The sequence below is a fragment of the Pristiophorus japonicus genome, unplaced genomic scaffold, assembly GCF_044704955.1.
Source record: "Pristiophorus japonicus isolate sPriJap1 unplaced genomic scaffold, sPriJap1.hap1 HAP1_SCAFFOLD_539, whole genome shotgun sequence".
NCBI lineage: Eukaryota > Metazoa > Chordata > Chondrichthyes > Pristiophoridae > Pristiophorus > Pristiophorus japonicus.
This window is the reverse complement of record NW_027254446.1, coordinates 376694-389393: the sequence shown is the minus strand read 5'-3', so window position 1 is coordinate 389393 and position 12700 is coordinate 376694. Positions and strand designations below refer to the sequence as shown.

General features: G+C 51.4%; 7 non-coding genes across 7 annotated transcripts; all 7 read right to left on the bottom strand.

Annotated features, from left to right (window-relative positions):
* Positions 1-445: 445 nt before the first annotated feature.
* On the bottom strand, positions 446-517 carry trnam-cau (transfer RNA methionine (anticodon CAU)). The gene has a single exon. It is a non-coding gene; the product is annotated as a tRNA-Met (tRNA).
* A 1233-nt stretch (positions 518-1750) lies between these two features.
* On the bottom strand, positions 1751-1822 carry trnam-cau (transfer RNA methionine (anticodon CAU)). Its single transcript has one exon. It is a non-coding gene; the product is annotated as a tRNA-Met (tRNA).
* Positions 1823-3054: 1232 nt separating this feature from the next.
* Positions 3055-3126, bottom strand: trnam-cau (transfer RNA methionine (anticodon CAU)). Its single transcript has one exon. It is a non-coding gene; the product is annotated as a tRNA-Met (tRNA).
* Positions 3127-4358: 1232 nt separating this feature from the next.
* Positions 4359-4430, bottom strand: trnam-cau (transfer RNA methionine (anticodon CAU)). Its single transcript has one exon. It is a non-coding gene; the product is annotated as a tRNA-Met (tRNA).
* Positions 4431-6967: 2537 nt separating this feature from the next.
* On the bottom strand, positions 6968-7039 carry trnam-cau (transfer RNA methionine (anticodon CAU)). Its single transcript has one exon. It is a non-coding gene; the product is annotated as a tRNA-Met (tRNA).
* A 2538-nt stretch (positions 7040-9577) lies between these two features.
* trnam-cau (transfer RNA methionine (anticodon CAU)) lies at positions 9578-9649 on the bottom strand. The gene has a single exon. It is a non-coding gene; the product is annotated as a tRNA-Met (tRNA).
* A 1232-nt stretch (positions 9650-10881) lies between these two features.
* trnam-cau (transfer RNA methionine (anticodon CAU)) lies at positions 10882-10953 on the bottom strand. The gene has a single exon. It is a non-coding gene; the product is annotated as a tRNA-Met (tRNA).
* Positions 10954-12700: the final 1747 nt, after the last annotated feature.

The window sequence follows — 12700 nt, the reverse complement described above, 5'->3', positions numbered from 1 at the left end:
GGTGCCAGATTTGAAGGCCTGATCTTGGAACACTGTCTTCCTCCGGCGGCCGAAGGCCCAACAGCCTGTATCCTGCAATATTTACAGGACATCCTCTCTCGTCAACACTAACATTGTCCTTAACCAATACTGCCACCCCAACTGCTACCATTCATGTACACCCGATATCCAGCTATATTTACGGCCCACGCCTGCCCTTTGAGCCAGATCGCAGTTATTGCCACAGCATCATATTCCGATTTGCTTGCAGATCAGCAAAACTTATTTAGTAAAAGAAGAGGAAACAATAAGACTTTTAATATCAAGCTCATATTTTATGAGTGTGCTCTGTCAGCCAAAGCTCCTCAAATTAATTGAAAGAGAATGATTTTAGAGATGCATCCTTGTCAAGGTTGGGATTAGTTGCAGTGCAAGTGTTGGCTGCAACCACATTAAAAGTTGCCTTTAGCAGAGGATGGTTTCGATCCATCGACCTCTGGGTTATGGGCCCAGCACGCTTCCGCTGCGCCACTCTGCTGCTGGTGTTGGAACTGATGAATTGCACCTCCTTGTGCTTGGACATGGCTGGCTGCGGTTGCGTGTGATTGACAGCTGCTCTAGTGAGCGGATTGGGCCGCGGGGTCACGTGGTGGATGGGCGTGATTAACCACTGCTCCAGTCATCACCAGAGGCAGTCCCTCGAAATCGAGGAAGACTTGCTTCCACTCTAAATGTGAGTTCTCAGGTGGCTGTTCAGTCCAATACAGGAATTACAGTCTCTGTCACAGCTGGGGCAGACAGTGGTTAAAGGAAAGGGTGGGTGGGGAGTCTGGTTTGCCGCACGCTCCTTCCGCTGCCTGCGCTTGTTTTCTGCATGTTCTCGGCGGCGAGACTCGAGGTGCTCAGCGCCCTCCCGGATGCTCTTCCTCCACTTAGGGCGCTCTTTGGCAAGAGATTCCCAGGTGTCGGTGGGGATGTTGCACTTTATCAAGGAGGCTTTGAGGATGTCCTTGAAACGTTCCCTCTGCCCACCTGCGGCTCACTTGCCGTGTAGGATTCCTAGTAGAGCGCTTGTTTTGGGAGTCTTGTGTCGAGAATGCGGACAATGTGGCCCGCCCAATGGAGCTGGTCGAGTGTGGTCAGTGCTTCGATGCTGGGGATGTTGGCTTGATCGAGAGCACTGACGTTGAAGCGTCTATCCTCCCAGGGGATTTGCAGGATGTTGTGGTATTTCTCCAGTGATTTGAGGTGATTGCTGTATATGGTCCATGTCTCTGAGCCACCCAGGAGGCCGGATATCACTACAGCCCTGTATACCATGAGCTTGGTGCCAGATTTGAAGGCCTGATCTTGGAACACTGTCTTCCTCCGGCGGCCGAAGGCCCAACAGCCTGTATCCTGCAATATTTACAGGACATCCTCTCTCGTCAACACTAACATTGTCCTTAACCAATACTGCCACCTCAACTGCTACCATTCATGTACACCCGATATCCAGCTATATTTACGGCCCACGCCTGCCCTTTGAGCCAGATCCCAGTTATTGCCACAGCATCATATTCCGATTTGCTTGCAGATCAGCAAAACTTATTTAGTAAAAGAAGAGGAAACAATAAGACTTTTAATATCAAGCTCATATTTTATGAGTGTGCTCTATCAGCCAAAGCTCCTCAAATTAATTGAAAGAGAATGATTTTAGAGATGCATCCTTGTCAAGGCTGGGATTAGTTGCAGTGCAAGTGTTGGCTGCAACCACATTAAAAGTTGCCTTTAGCAGAGGATGGTTTCGATCCATCGACCTCTGGGTTATGGGCCCAGCACGCTTCCGCTGCGCCACTCTGCTGCTGGTGTTGGAACTGATGAATTGCACCTCCTTGTGCTGGGACATGGCTGGCTGCGGTTGCGTGTGATTGACAGCTGCTCTAGTGAGCGGATTGGGCCGCGGGGTCACGTGGTGGATGGGAGTGATTAACCACTGCTCCAGTCATCACCAGAGGCAGCCCCTCGAAATCGAGGAAGACTTGCTTCCACTCGAAAAGTGAGTTCTCAGGTGGCTGTTCAGTCCAATACAGGAATTACAGTCTCTGTCACAGCTGGGGCAGACAGTGGTTAAAGGAAAGGGTGGGTGGGGAGTCTGGTTTGCCGCACGCTCCTTCCGCTGCCTGCGCTTGTTTTCTGCATGTTCTCGGCGGCGAGACTCGAGGTGCTCAGCGCCCTCCCGGATGCTCTTCCTCCACTTAGGGCGCTCTTTGGCAAGAGATTCCCAGGTGTCGGTGGGGATGTTGCACTTTATCAAGGAGGCTTTGAGGATGTCCTTGAAACGTTCCCTCTGCCCACCTGCGGCTCACTTGCCGTCTAGGATTCCTAGTAGAGCGCTTGTTTTGGGAGTCTTGTGTCGAGAATGCGGACAATGTGGCCCGCCCAATGGAGCTGGTCGAGTGTGGTCAGTGCTTCGATGCTGGGGATGTTGGCTTGATCGAGAGCACTGACGTTGAAGCGTCTATCCTCCCAGGGGATTTTCAGGATGTTGTGGTATTTCTCCAGTGATTTCAGGTGATTGCTGTATATGGTCCATGTCTCTGAGCCACCCAGGAGGCCGGATATCACTACAGCCCTGTATACCATGAGCTTGGTGCCAGATTTGAGGCCTGATCTTGGAACACTGTCTTCCTCCGGCGGCCGAAGGCCCAACAGCCTGTATCCTGCAATATTTACAGGACATCCTCTCTCGTCAACACTAACATTGTCCTTAACCAATACTGCCACCTCAACTGCTACCATTCATGTACACCCGATATCCAGCTATATTTACGGCCCACGCCTGCCCTTTGAGCCAGATCCCAGTTATTGCCACAGCATCATATTCCGATTTGCTTGCAGATCAGCAAAACTTATTTAGTAGAAGAAGAGGAAACAATAAGACTTTTAATATCAAGCTCATATTTTATGAGTGTGCTCTATCAGCCAAAGCTCCTCAAATTAATTGAAAGAGAATGATTTTAGAGATGCATCCTTGTCAAGGCTGGGATTAGTTGCAGTGCAAGTGTTGGCTGCAACCACATTAAAAGTTGCCTTTAGCAGAGGATGGTTTCGATCCATCGACCTCTGGGTTATGGGCCCAGCACGCTTCCGCTGCGCCACTCTGCTGCTGGTGTTGGAACTGATGAATTGCACCTCCTTGTGCTTGGACATGGCTGGCTGCGGTTGCGTGTGATTGACAGCTGCTCTAGTGAGCGGATTGGGCCGCGGGGTCACGTGGTGGATGGGAGTGATTAACCACTGCTCCAGTCATCACCAGAGGCAGCCCCTCGAAATCGAGGAAGACTTGCTTCCACTCTAAATGTGAGTTCTCAGGTGGCTGTTCAGTCCAATACAGGAATTACAGTCTCTGTCACAGCTGGGGCAGACAGTGGTTAAAGGAAAGGGTGGGTGGGGAGTCTGGTTTGCCGCACGCTCCTTCCGCTGCCTGCGCTTGTTTTCTGCATGTTCTCGGCGGCGAGACTCGAGGTGCTCAGCGCCCTCCCGGATGCTCTTCCTCCACTTAGGGCGCTCTTTGGCAAGAGATTCCCAGGTGTCGGTGGGGATGTTGCACTTTATCAAGGAGGCTTTGAGGATGTCCTTGAAACGTTCCCTCTGCCCACCTGCGGCTCACTTGCCGTCTAGGATTCCTAGTAGAGCGCTTGTTTTGGGAGTCTTGTGTCGAGAATGCGGACAATGTGGCCCGCCCAATGGAGCTGGTCGAGTGTGGTCAGTGCTTCGATGCTGGGGATGTTGGCTTGATCGAGAGCACTGACGTTGAAGCGTCTATCCTCCCAGGGGATTTGCAGGATGTTGTGGTATTTCTCCAGTGATTTCAGGTGATTGCTGTATATGGTCCATGTCTCTGAGCCACCCAGGAGGCCGGATATCACTACAGCCCTGTATACCATGAGCTTGGTGCCAGATTTGAGGCCTGATCTTGGAACACTGTCTTCCTCCGGCGGCCGAAGGCCCAACAGCCTGTATCCTGCAATATTTACAGGACATCCTCTCTCGTCAACACTAACATTGTCCTTAACCAATACTGCCACCTCAACTGCTACCATTCATGTACACCCGATATCCAGCTATATTTACGGCCCACGCCTGCCCTTTGAGCCAGATCCCAGTTATTGCCACAGCATCATATTCCGATTTGCTTGCAGATCAGCAAAACTTATTTAGTAGAAGAAGAGGAAACAATAAGACTTTTAATATCAAGCTCATATTTTATGAGTGTGCTCTATCAGCCAAAGCTCCTCAAATTAATTGAAAGAGAATGATTTTAGAGATGCATCCTTGTCAAGGCTGGGATTAGTTGCAGTGCAAGTGTTGGCTGCAACCACATTAAAAGTTGCCTTTAGCAGAGGATGGTTTCGATCCATCGACCTCTGGGTTATGGGCCCAGCACGCTTCCGCTGCGCCACTCTGCTGCTGGTGTTGGAACTGATGAATTGCACCTCCTTGTGCTTGGACATGGCTGGCTGCGGTTGCGTGTGATTGACAGCTGCTCTAGTGAGCGGATTGGGCCGCGGGGTCACGTGGTGGATGGGAGTGATTAACCACTGCTCCAGTCATCACCAGAGGCAGCCCCTCGAAATCGAGGAAGACTTGCTTCCACTCTAAATGTGAGTTCTCAGGTGGCTGTTCAGTCCAATACAGGAATTACAGTCTCTGTCACAGCTGGGGCAGACAGTGGTTAAAGGAAAGGGTGGGTGGGGAGTCTGGTTTGCCGCACGCTCCTTCCGCTGCCTGCGCTTGTTTTCTGCATGTTCTCGGCGGCGAGACTCGAGGTGCTCAGCGCCCTCCCGGATGCTCTTCCTCCACTTAGGGCGCTCTTTGGCAAGAGATTCCCAGGTGTCGGTGGGGATGTTGCACTTTATCAAGGAGGCTTTGAGGATGTCCTTGAAACGTTCCCTCTGCCCACCTGCGGCTCACTTGCCGTCTAGGATTCCTAGTAGAGCGCTTGTTTTGGGAGTCTTGTGTCGAGAATGCGGACAATGTGGCCCGCCCAATGGAGCTGGTCGAGTGTGGTCAGTGCTTCGATGCTGGGGATGTTGGCTTGATCGAGAGCACTGACGTTGAAGCGTCTATCCTCCCAGGGGATTTGCAGGATGTTGTGGTATTTCTCCAGTGATTTCAGGTGATTGCTGTATATGGTCCATGTCTCTGAGCCACCCAGGAGGCCGGATATCACTACAGCCCTGTATACCATGAGCTTGGTGCCAGATTTGAGGCCTGATCTTGGAACACTGTCTTCCTCCGGCGGCCGAAGGCCCAACAGCCTGTATCCTGCAATATTTACAGGACATCCTCTCTCGTCAACACTAACATTGTCCTTAACCAATACTGCCACCTCAACTGCTACCATTCATGTACACCCGATATCCAGCTATATTTACGGCCCACGCCTGCCCTTTGAGCCAGATCCCAGTTATTGCCACAGCATCATATTCCGATTTGCTTGCAGATCAGCAAAACTTATTTAGTAGAAGAAGAGGAAACAATAAGACTTTTAATATCAAGCTCATATTTTATGAGTGTGCTCTATCAGCCAAAGCTCCTCAAATTAATTGAAAGAGAATGATTTTAGAGATGCATCCTTGTCAAGGCTGGGATTAGTTGCAGTGCAAGTGTTGGCTGCAACCACATTAAAAGTTGCCTTTAGCAGAGGATGGTTTCGATCCATCGACCTCTGGGTTATGGGCCCAGCACGCTCCCGCTGCGCCACTCTGCTGCTGGTGTTGGAACTGATGAATTGCACCTCCTTGTGCTTGGACATGGCTGGCTGCGGTTGCGTGTGATTGACAGCTGCTCTAGTGAGCGGATTGGGCCGCGGGGTCACGTGGTGGATGGGAGTGATTAACCACTGCTCCAGTCATCACCAGAGGCAGCCCCTCGAAATCGAGGAAGACTTGCTTCCACTCGAAAAGTGAGTTCTCAGGTGGCTGTTCAGTCCAATACAGGAATTACAGTCTCTGTCACAGCTGGGGCAGACAGTGGTTAAAGGAAAGGGTGGGTGGGGAGTCTGGTTTGCCGCACGCTCCTTCCGCTGCCTGCGCTTGTTTTCTGCATGTTCTCGGCGGCGAGACTCGAGGTGCTCAGCGCCCTCCCGGATGCTCTTCCTCCACTTAGGGCGCTCTTTGGCAAGAGATTCCCAGGTGTCGGTGGGGATGTTGCACTTTATCAAGGAGGCTTTGAGGATGTCCTTGAAACGTTCCCTCTGCCCACCTGCGGCTCACTTGCCGTCTAGGATTCCTAGTAGAGCGCTTGTTTTGGGAATCTTGTGTCGAGAATGCGGACAATGTGGCCCGCCCAATGGAGCTGGTCGAGTGTGGTCAGTGCTTCGATGCTGGGGATGTTGGCTTGATCGAGAGCACTGACGTTGAAGCGTCTATCCTCCCAGGGGATTTGCAGGATGTTGTGGTATTTCTCCAGCGATTTGAGGTGATTGCTGTATATGGTCCATGTCTCTGAGCCACCCAGGAGGCCGGATATCACTACAGCCCTGTATACCATGAACTTGGTGCCAGATTTGAAGGCCTGATCTTGGAACACTGTCTTCCTCCGGCGGCCGAAGGCCCAACAGCCTGTATCCTGCAATATTTACAGGACATCCTCTCTCGTCAACACTAACATTGTCCTTAACCAATACTGCCACCCCAACTGCTACCATTCATGTACACCCGATATCCAGCTATATTTACGGCCCACGCCTGCCCTTTGAGCCAGATCGCAGTTATTGCCACAGCATCATATTCCGATTTGCTTGCAGATCAGCAAAACTTATTTAGTAAAAGAAGAGGAAACAATAAGACTTTTAATATCAAGCTCATATTTTATGAGTGTGCTCTGTCAGCCAAAGCTCCTCAAATTAATTGAAAGAGAATGATTTTAGAGATGCATCCTTGTCAAGGTTGGGATTAGTTGCAGTGCAAGTGTTGGCTGCAACCACATTAAAAGTTGCCTTTAGCAGAGGATGGTTTCGATCCATCGACCTCTGGGTTATGGGCCCAGCACGCTTCCGCTGCGCCACTCTGCTGCTGGTGTTGGAACTGATGAATTGCACCTCCTTGTGCTTGGACATGGCTGGCTGCGGTTGCGTGTGATTGACAGCTGCTCTAGTGAGCGGATTGGGCCGCGGGGCCACGTGGTGGATGGGCGTGATTAACCACTGCTCCAGTCATCACCAGAGGCAGCCCCTCGAAATCGAGGAAGACTTGCTTCCACTCTAAATGTGAGTTCTCAGGTGGCTGTTCAGTCCAATACAGGAATTACAGTCTCTGTCACAGCTGGGGCAGACAGTGGTTAAAGGAAAGGGTGGGTGGGGAGTCTGGTTTGCCGCACGCTCCTTCCGCTGCCTGCGCTTGTTTTCTGCATGTTCTCGGCGGCGAGACTCGAGGTGCTCAGCGCCCTCCCGGATGCTCTTCCTCCACTTAGGGCGCTCTTTGGCAAGAGATTCCCAGGTGTCGGTGGGGATGTTGCACTTTATCAAGGAGGCTTTGAGGATGTCCTTGAAACGTTCCCTCTTCCCACCTGCGGCTCACTTGCCGTGTAGGATTCCTAGTAGAGCGCTTGTTTTTGGAGTCTTGTGTTAAGAATGCAGACAATGTGGCCCGCCCAATGGAGCTGGTCGAGTGTGGTCAGTGCTTCGATGCTGGGGATGTTGGCTTGATCGAGAGCACTGACGTTGAAGCGTCTATCCTCCCAGGGGATTTGCAGGATGTTGTGGTATTTCTCCAGTGATTTGAGGTGATTGCTGTATATGGTCCATGTCTCTGAGCCACCCAGGAGGCCGGATATCACTACAGCCCTGTATACCATGAGCTTGGTGCCAGATTTGAAGGCCTGATCTTGGAACACTGTCTTCCTCCGGCGGCCGAAGGCCCAACAGCCTGTATCCTGCAATATTTACAGGACATCCTCTCTCGTCAACACTAACATTGTCCTTAACCAATACTGCCACCTCAACTGCTACCATTCATGTACACCCGATATCCAGCTATATTTACGGCCCACGCCTGCCCTTTGAGCCAGATCGCAGTTATTGCCACAGCATCATATTCCGATTTGCTTGCAGATCAGCAAAACTTATTTAGTAAAAGAAGAGGAAACAATAAGACTTTTAATATCAAGCTCATATTTTATGAGTGTGCTCTGTCAGCCAAAGCTCCTCAAATTAATTGAAAGAGAATGATTTGAGAGATGCATCCTTGTCAAGGCTGGGATTAGTTGCAGTGCAAGTGTTGGCTGCAACCACATTAAAAGTTGCCTTTAGCAGAGGATGGTTTCGATCCATCGACCTCTGGGTTATGGGCCCAGCACGCTGCCGCTGCGCCACTCTGCTGCTGGTGTTGGAACTGATGAATTGCACCTCCTTGTGCTTGGACATGGCTGGCTGCGGTTGCGTGTGATTGACAGCTGCTCTAGTGAGCGGATTGGGCCGCGGGGTCACGTGGTGGATGGGCGTGATTAACCACTGCTCCAGTCATCACCAGAGGCAGTCCCTCGAAATCGAGGAAGACTTGCTTCCACTCTAAATGTGAGTTCTCAGGTGGCTGTTCAGTCCAATACAGGAATTACAGTCTCTGTCACAGCTGGGGCAGACAGTGGTTAAAGGAAAGGGTGGGTGGGGAGTCTGGTTTGCCGCACGCTCCTTCCGCTGCCTGCGCTTGTTTTCTGCATGTTCTCGGCGGCGAGACTCGAGGTGCTCAGCGCCCTCCCGGATGCTCTTCCTCCACTTAGGGCGCTCTTTGGCAAGAGATTCCCAGGTGTCGGTGGGGATGTTGCACTTTATCAAGGAGGCTTTGAGGATGTCCTTGAAACGTTCCCTCTGCCCACCTGCGGCTCACTTGCCGTGTAGGATTCCTAGTAGAGCGCTTGTTTTGGGAGTCTTGTGTCGAGAATGCGGACAATGTGGCCCGCCCAATGGAGCTGGTCGAGTGTGGTCAGTGCTTCGATGCTGGGGATGTTGGCTTGATCGAGAGCACTGACGTTGAAGCGTCTATCCTCCCAGGGGATTTGCAGGATGTTGTGGTATTTCTCCAGTGATTTGAGGTGATTGCTGTATATGGTCCATGTCTCTGAGCCACCCAGGAGGCCGGATATCACTACAGCCCTGTATACCATGAGCTTGGTGCCAGATTTGAAGGCCTGATCTTGGAACACTGTCTTCCTCCGGCGGCCGAAGGCCCAACAGCCTGTATCCTGCAATATTTACAGGACATCCTCTCTCGTCAACACTAACATTGTCCTTAACCAATACTGCCACCTCAACTGCTACCATTCATGTACACCCGATATCCAGCTATATTTACGGCCCACGCCTGCCCTTTGAGCCAGATCCCAGTTATTGCCACAGCATCATATTCCGATTTGCTTGCAGATCAGCAAAACTTATTTAGTAAAAGAAGAGGAAACAATAAGACTTTTAATATCAAGCTCATATTTTATGAGTGTGCTCTATCAGCCAAAGCTCCTCAAATTAATTGAAAGAGAATGATTTTAGAGATGCATCCTTGTCAAGGCTGGGATTAGTTGCAGTGCAAGTGTTGGCTGCAACCACATTAAAAGTTGCCTTTAGCAGAGGATGGTTTCGATCCATCGACCTCTGGGTTATGGGCCCAGCACGCTTCCGCTGCGCCACTCTGCTGCTGGTGTTGGAAATAATGAATTGCACCTCCTTGTGCTGGGACATGGCTGGCTGCGGTTGCGTGTGATTGACAGCTGCTCTAGTGAGCGGATTGGGCCGCGGGGTCACGTGGTGGATGGGAGTGATTAACCACTGCTCCAGTCATCACCAGAGGCAGCCCCTCGAAATCGAGGAAGACTTGCTTCCACTCGAAAAGTGAGTTCTCAGGTGGCTGTTCAGTCCAATACAGGAATTACAGTCTCTGTCACAGCTGGGGCAGACAGTGGTTAAAGGAAAGGGTGGGTGGGGAGTCTGGTTTGCCGCACGCTCCTTCCGCTGCCTGCGCTTGTTTTCTGCATGTTCTCGGCGGCGAGACTCGAGGTGCTCAGCGCCCTCCCGGATGCTCTTCCTCCACTTAGGGCGCTCTTTGGCAAGAGATTCCCAGGTGTCGGTGGGGATGTTGCACTTTATCAAGGAGGCTTTGAGGATGTCCTTGAAACGTTCCCTCTGCCCACCTGCGGCTCACTTGCCGTCTAGGATTCCTAGTAGAGCGCTTGTTTTGGGAGTCTTGTGTCGAGAATGCGGACAATGTGGCCCGCCCAATGGAGCTGGTCGAGTGTGGTCAGTGCTTCGATGCTGGGGATGTTGGCTTGATCGAGAGCACTGACGTTGAAGCGTCTATCCTCCCAGGGGATTTGCAGGATGTTGTGGTATTTCTCCAGTGATTTCAGGTGATTGCTGTATATGGTCCATGTCTCTGAGCCACCCAGGAGGCCGGATATCACTACAGCCCTGTATACCATGAGCTTGGTGCCAGATTTGAGGCCTGATCTTGGAACACTGTCTTCCTCCGGCGGCCGAAGGCCCAACAGCCTGTATCCTGCAATATTTACAGGACATCCTCTCTCGTCAACACTAACATTGTCCTTAACCAATACTGCCACCTCAACTGCTACCATTCATGTACACCCGATATCCAGCTATATTTACGGCCCACGCCTGCCCTTTGAGCCAGATCCCAGTTATTGCCACAGCATCATATTCCGATTTGCTTGCAGATCAGCAAAACTTATTTAGTAGAAGAAGAGGAAACAATAAGACTTTTAATATCAAGCTCATATTTTATGAGTGTGCTCTATCAGCCAAAGCTCCTCAAATTAATTGAAAGAGAATGATTTTAGAGATGCATCCTTGTCAAGGCTGGGATTAGTTGCAGTGCAAGTGTTGGCTGCAACCACATTAAAAGTTGCCTTTAGCAGAGGATGGTTTCGATCCATCGACCTCTGGGTTATGGGCCCAGCACGCTTCCGCTGCGCCACTCTGCTGCTGGTGTTGGAACTGATGAATTGCACCTCCTTGTGCTTGGACATGGCTGGCTGCGGTTGCGTGTGATTGACAGCTGCTCTAGTGAGCGGATTGGGCCGCGGGGTCACGTGGTGGATGGGAGTGATTAACCACTGCTCCAGTCATCACCAGAGGCAGCCCCTCGAAATCGAGGAAGACTTGCTTCCACTCTAAATGTGAGTTCTCAGGTGGCTGTTCAGTCCAATACAGGAATTACAGTCTCTGTCACAGCTGGGGCAGACAGTGGTTAAAGGAAAGGGTGGGTGGGGAGTCTGGTTTGCCGCACGCTCCTTCCGCTGCCTGCGCTTGTTTTCTGCATGTTCTCGGCGGCGAGACTCGAGGTGCTCAGCGCCCTCCCGGATGCTCTTCCTCCACTTAGGGCGCTCTTTGGCAAGAGATTCCCAGGTGTCGGTGGGGATGTTGCACTTTATCAAGGAGGCTTTGAGGATGTCCTTGAAACGTTCCCTCTGCCCACCTGCGGCTCACTTGCCGTCTAGGATTCCTAGTAGAGCGCTTGTTTTGGGAGTCTTGTGTCGAGAATGCGGACAATGTGGCCCGCCCAATGGAGCTGGTCGAGTGTGGTCAGTGCTTCGATGCTGGGGATGTTGGCTTGATCGAGAGCACTGACGTTGAAGCGTCTATCCTCCCAGGGGATTTGCAGGATGTTGTGGTATTTCTCCAGTGATTTCAGGTGATTGCTGTATATGGTCCATGTCTCTGAGCCACCCAGGAGGCCGGATATCACTACAGCCCTGTATACCATGAGCTTGGTGCCAGATTTGAGGCCTGATCTTGGAACACTGTCTTCCTCCGGCGGCCGAAGGCCCAACAGCCTGTATCCTGCAATATTTACAGGACATCCTCTCTCGTCAACACTAACATTGTCCTTAACCAATACTGCCACCTCAACTGCTACCATTCATGTACACCCGATATCCAGCTATATTTACGGCCCACGCCTGCCCTTTGAGCCAGATCCCAGTTATTGCCACAGCATCATATTCCGATTTGCTTGCAGATCAGCAAAACTTATTTAGTAGAAGAAGAGGAAACAATAAGACTTTTAATATCAAGCTCATATTTTATGAGTGTGCTCTATCAGCCAAAGCTCCTCAAATTAATTGAAAGAGAATGATTTTAGAGATGCATCCTTGTCAAGGCTGGGATTAGTTGCAGTGCAAGTGTTGGCTGCAACCACATTAAAAGTTGCCTTTAGCAGAGGATGGTTTCGATCCATCGACCTCTGGGTTATGGGCCCAGCACGCTCCCGCTGCGCCACTCTGCTGCTGGTGTTGGAACTGATGAATTGCACCTCCTTGTGCTTGGACATGGCTGGCTGCGGTTGCGTGTGATTGACAGCTGCTCTAGTGAGCGGATTGGGCCGCGGGGTCACGTGGTGGATGGGAGTGATTAACCACTGCTCCAGTCATCACCAGAGGCAGCCCCTCGAAATCGAGGAAGACTTGCTTCCACTCGAAAAGTGAGTTCTCAGGTGGCTGTTCAGTCCAATACAGGAATTACAGTCTCTGTCACAGCTGGGGCAGACAGTGGTTAAAGGAAAGGGTGGGTGGGGAGTCTGGTTTGCCGCACGCTCCTTCCGCTGCCTGCGCTTGTTTTCTGCATGTTCTCGGCGGCGAGACTCGAGGTGCTCAGCGCCCTCCCGGATGCTCTTCCTCCACTTAGGGCGCTCTTTGGCAAGAGATTCCCAGGTGTCGGTGGGGATGTTGC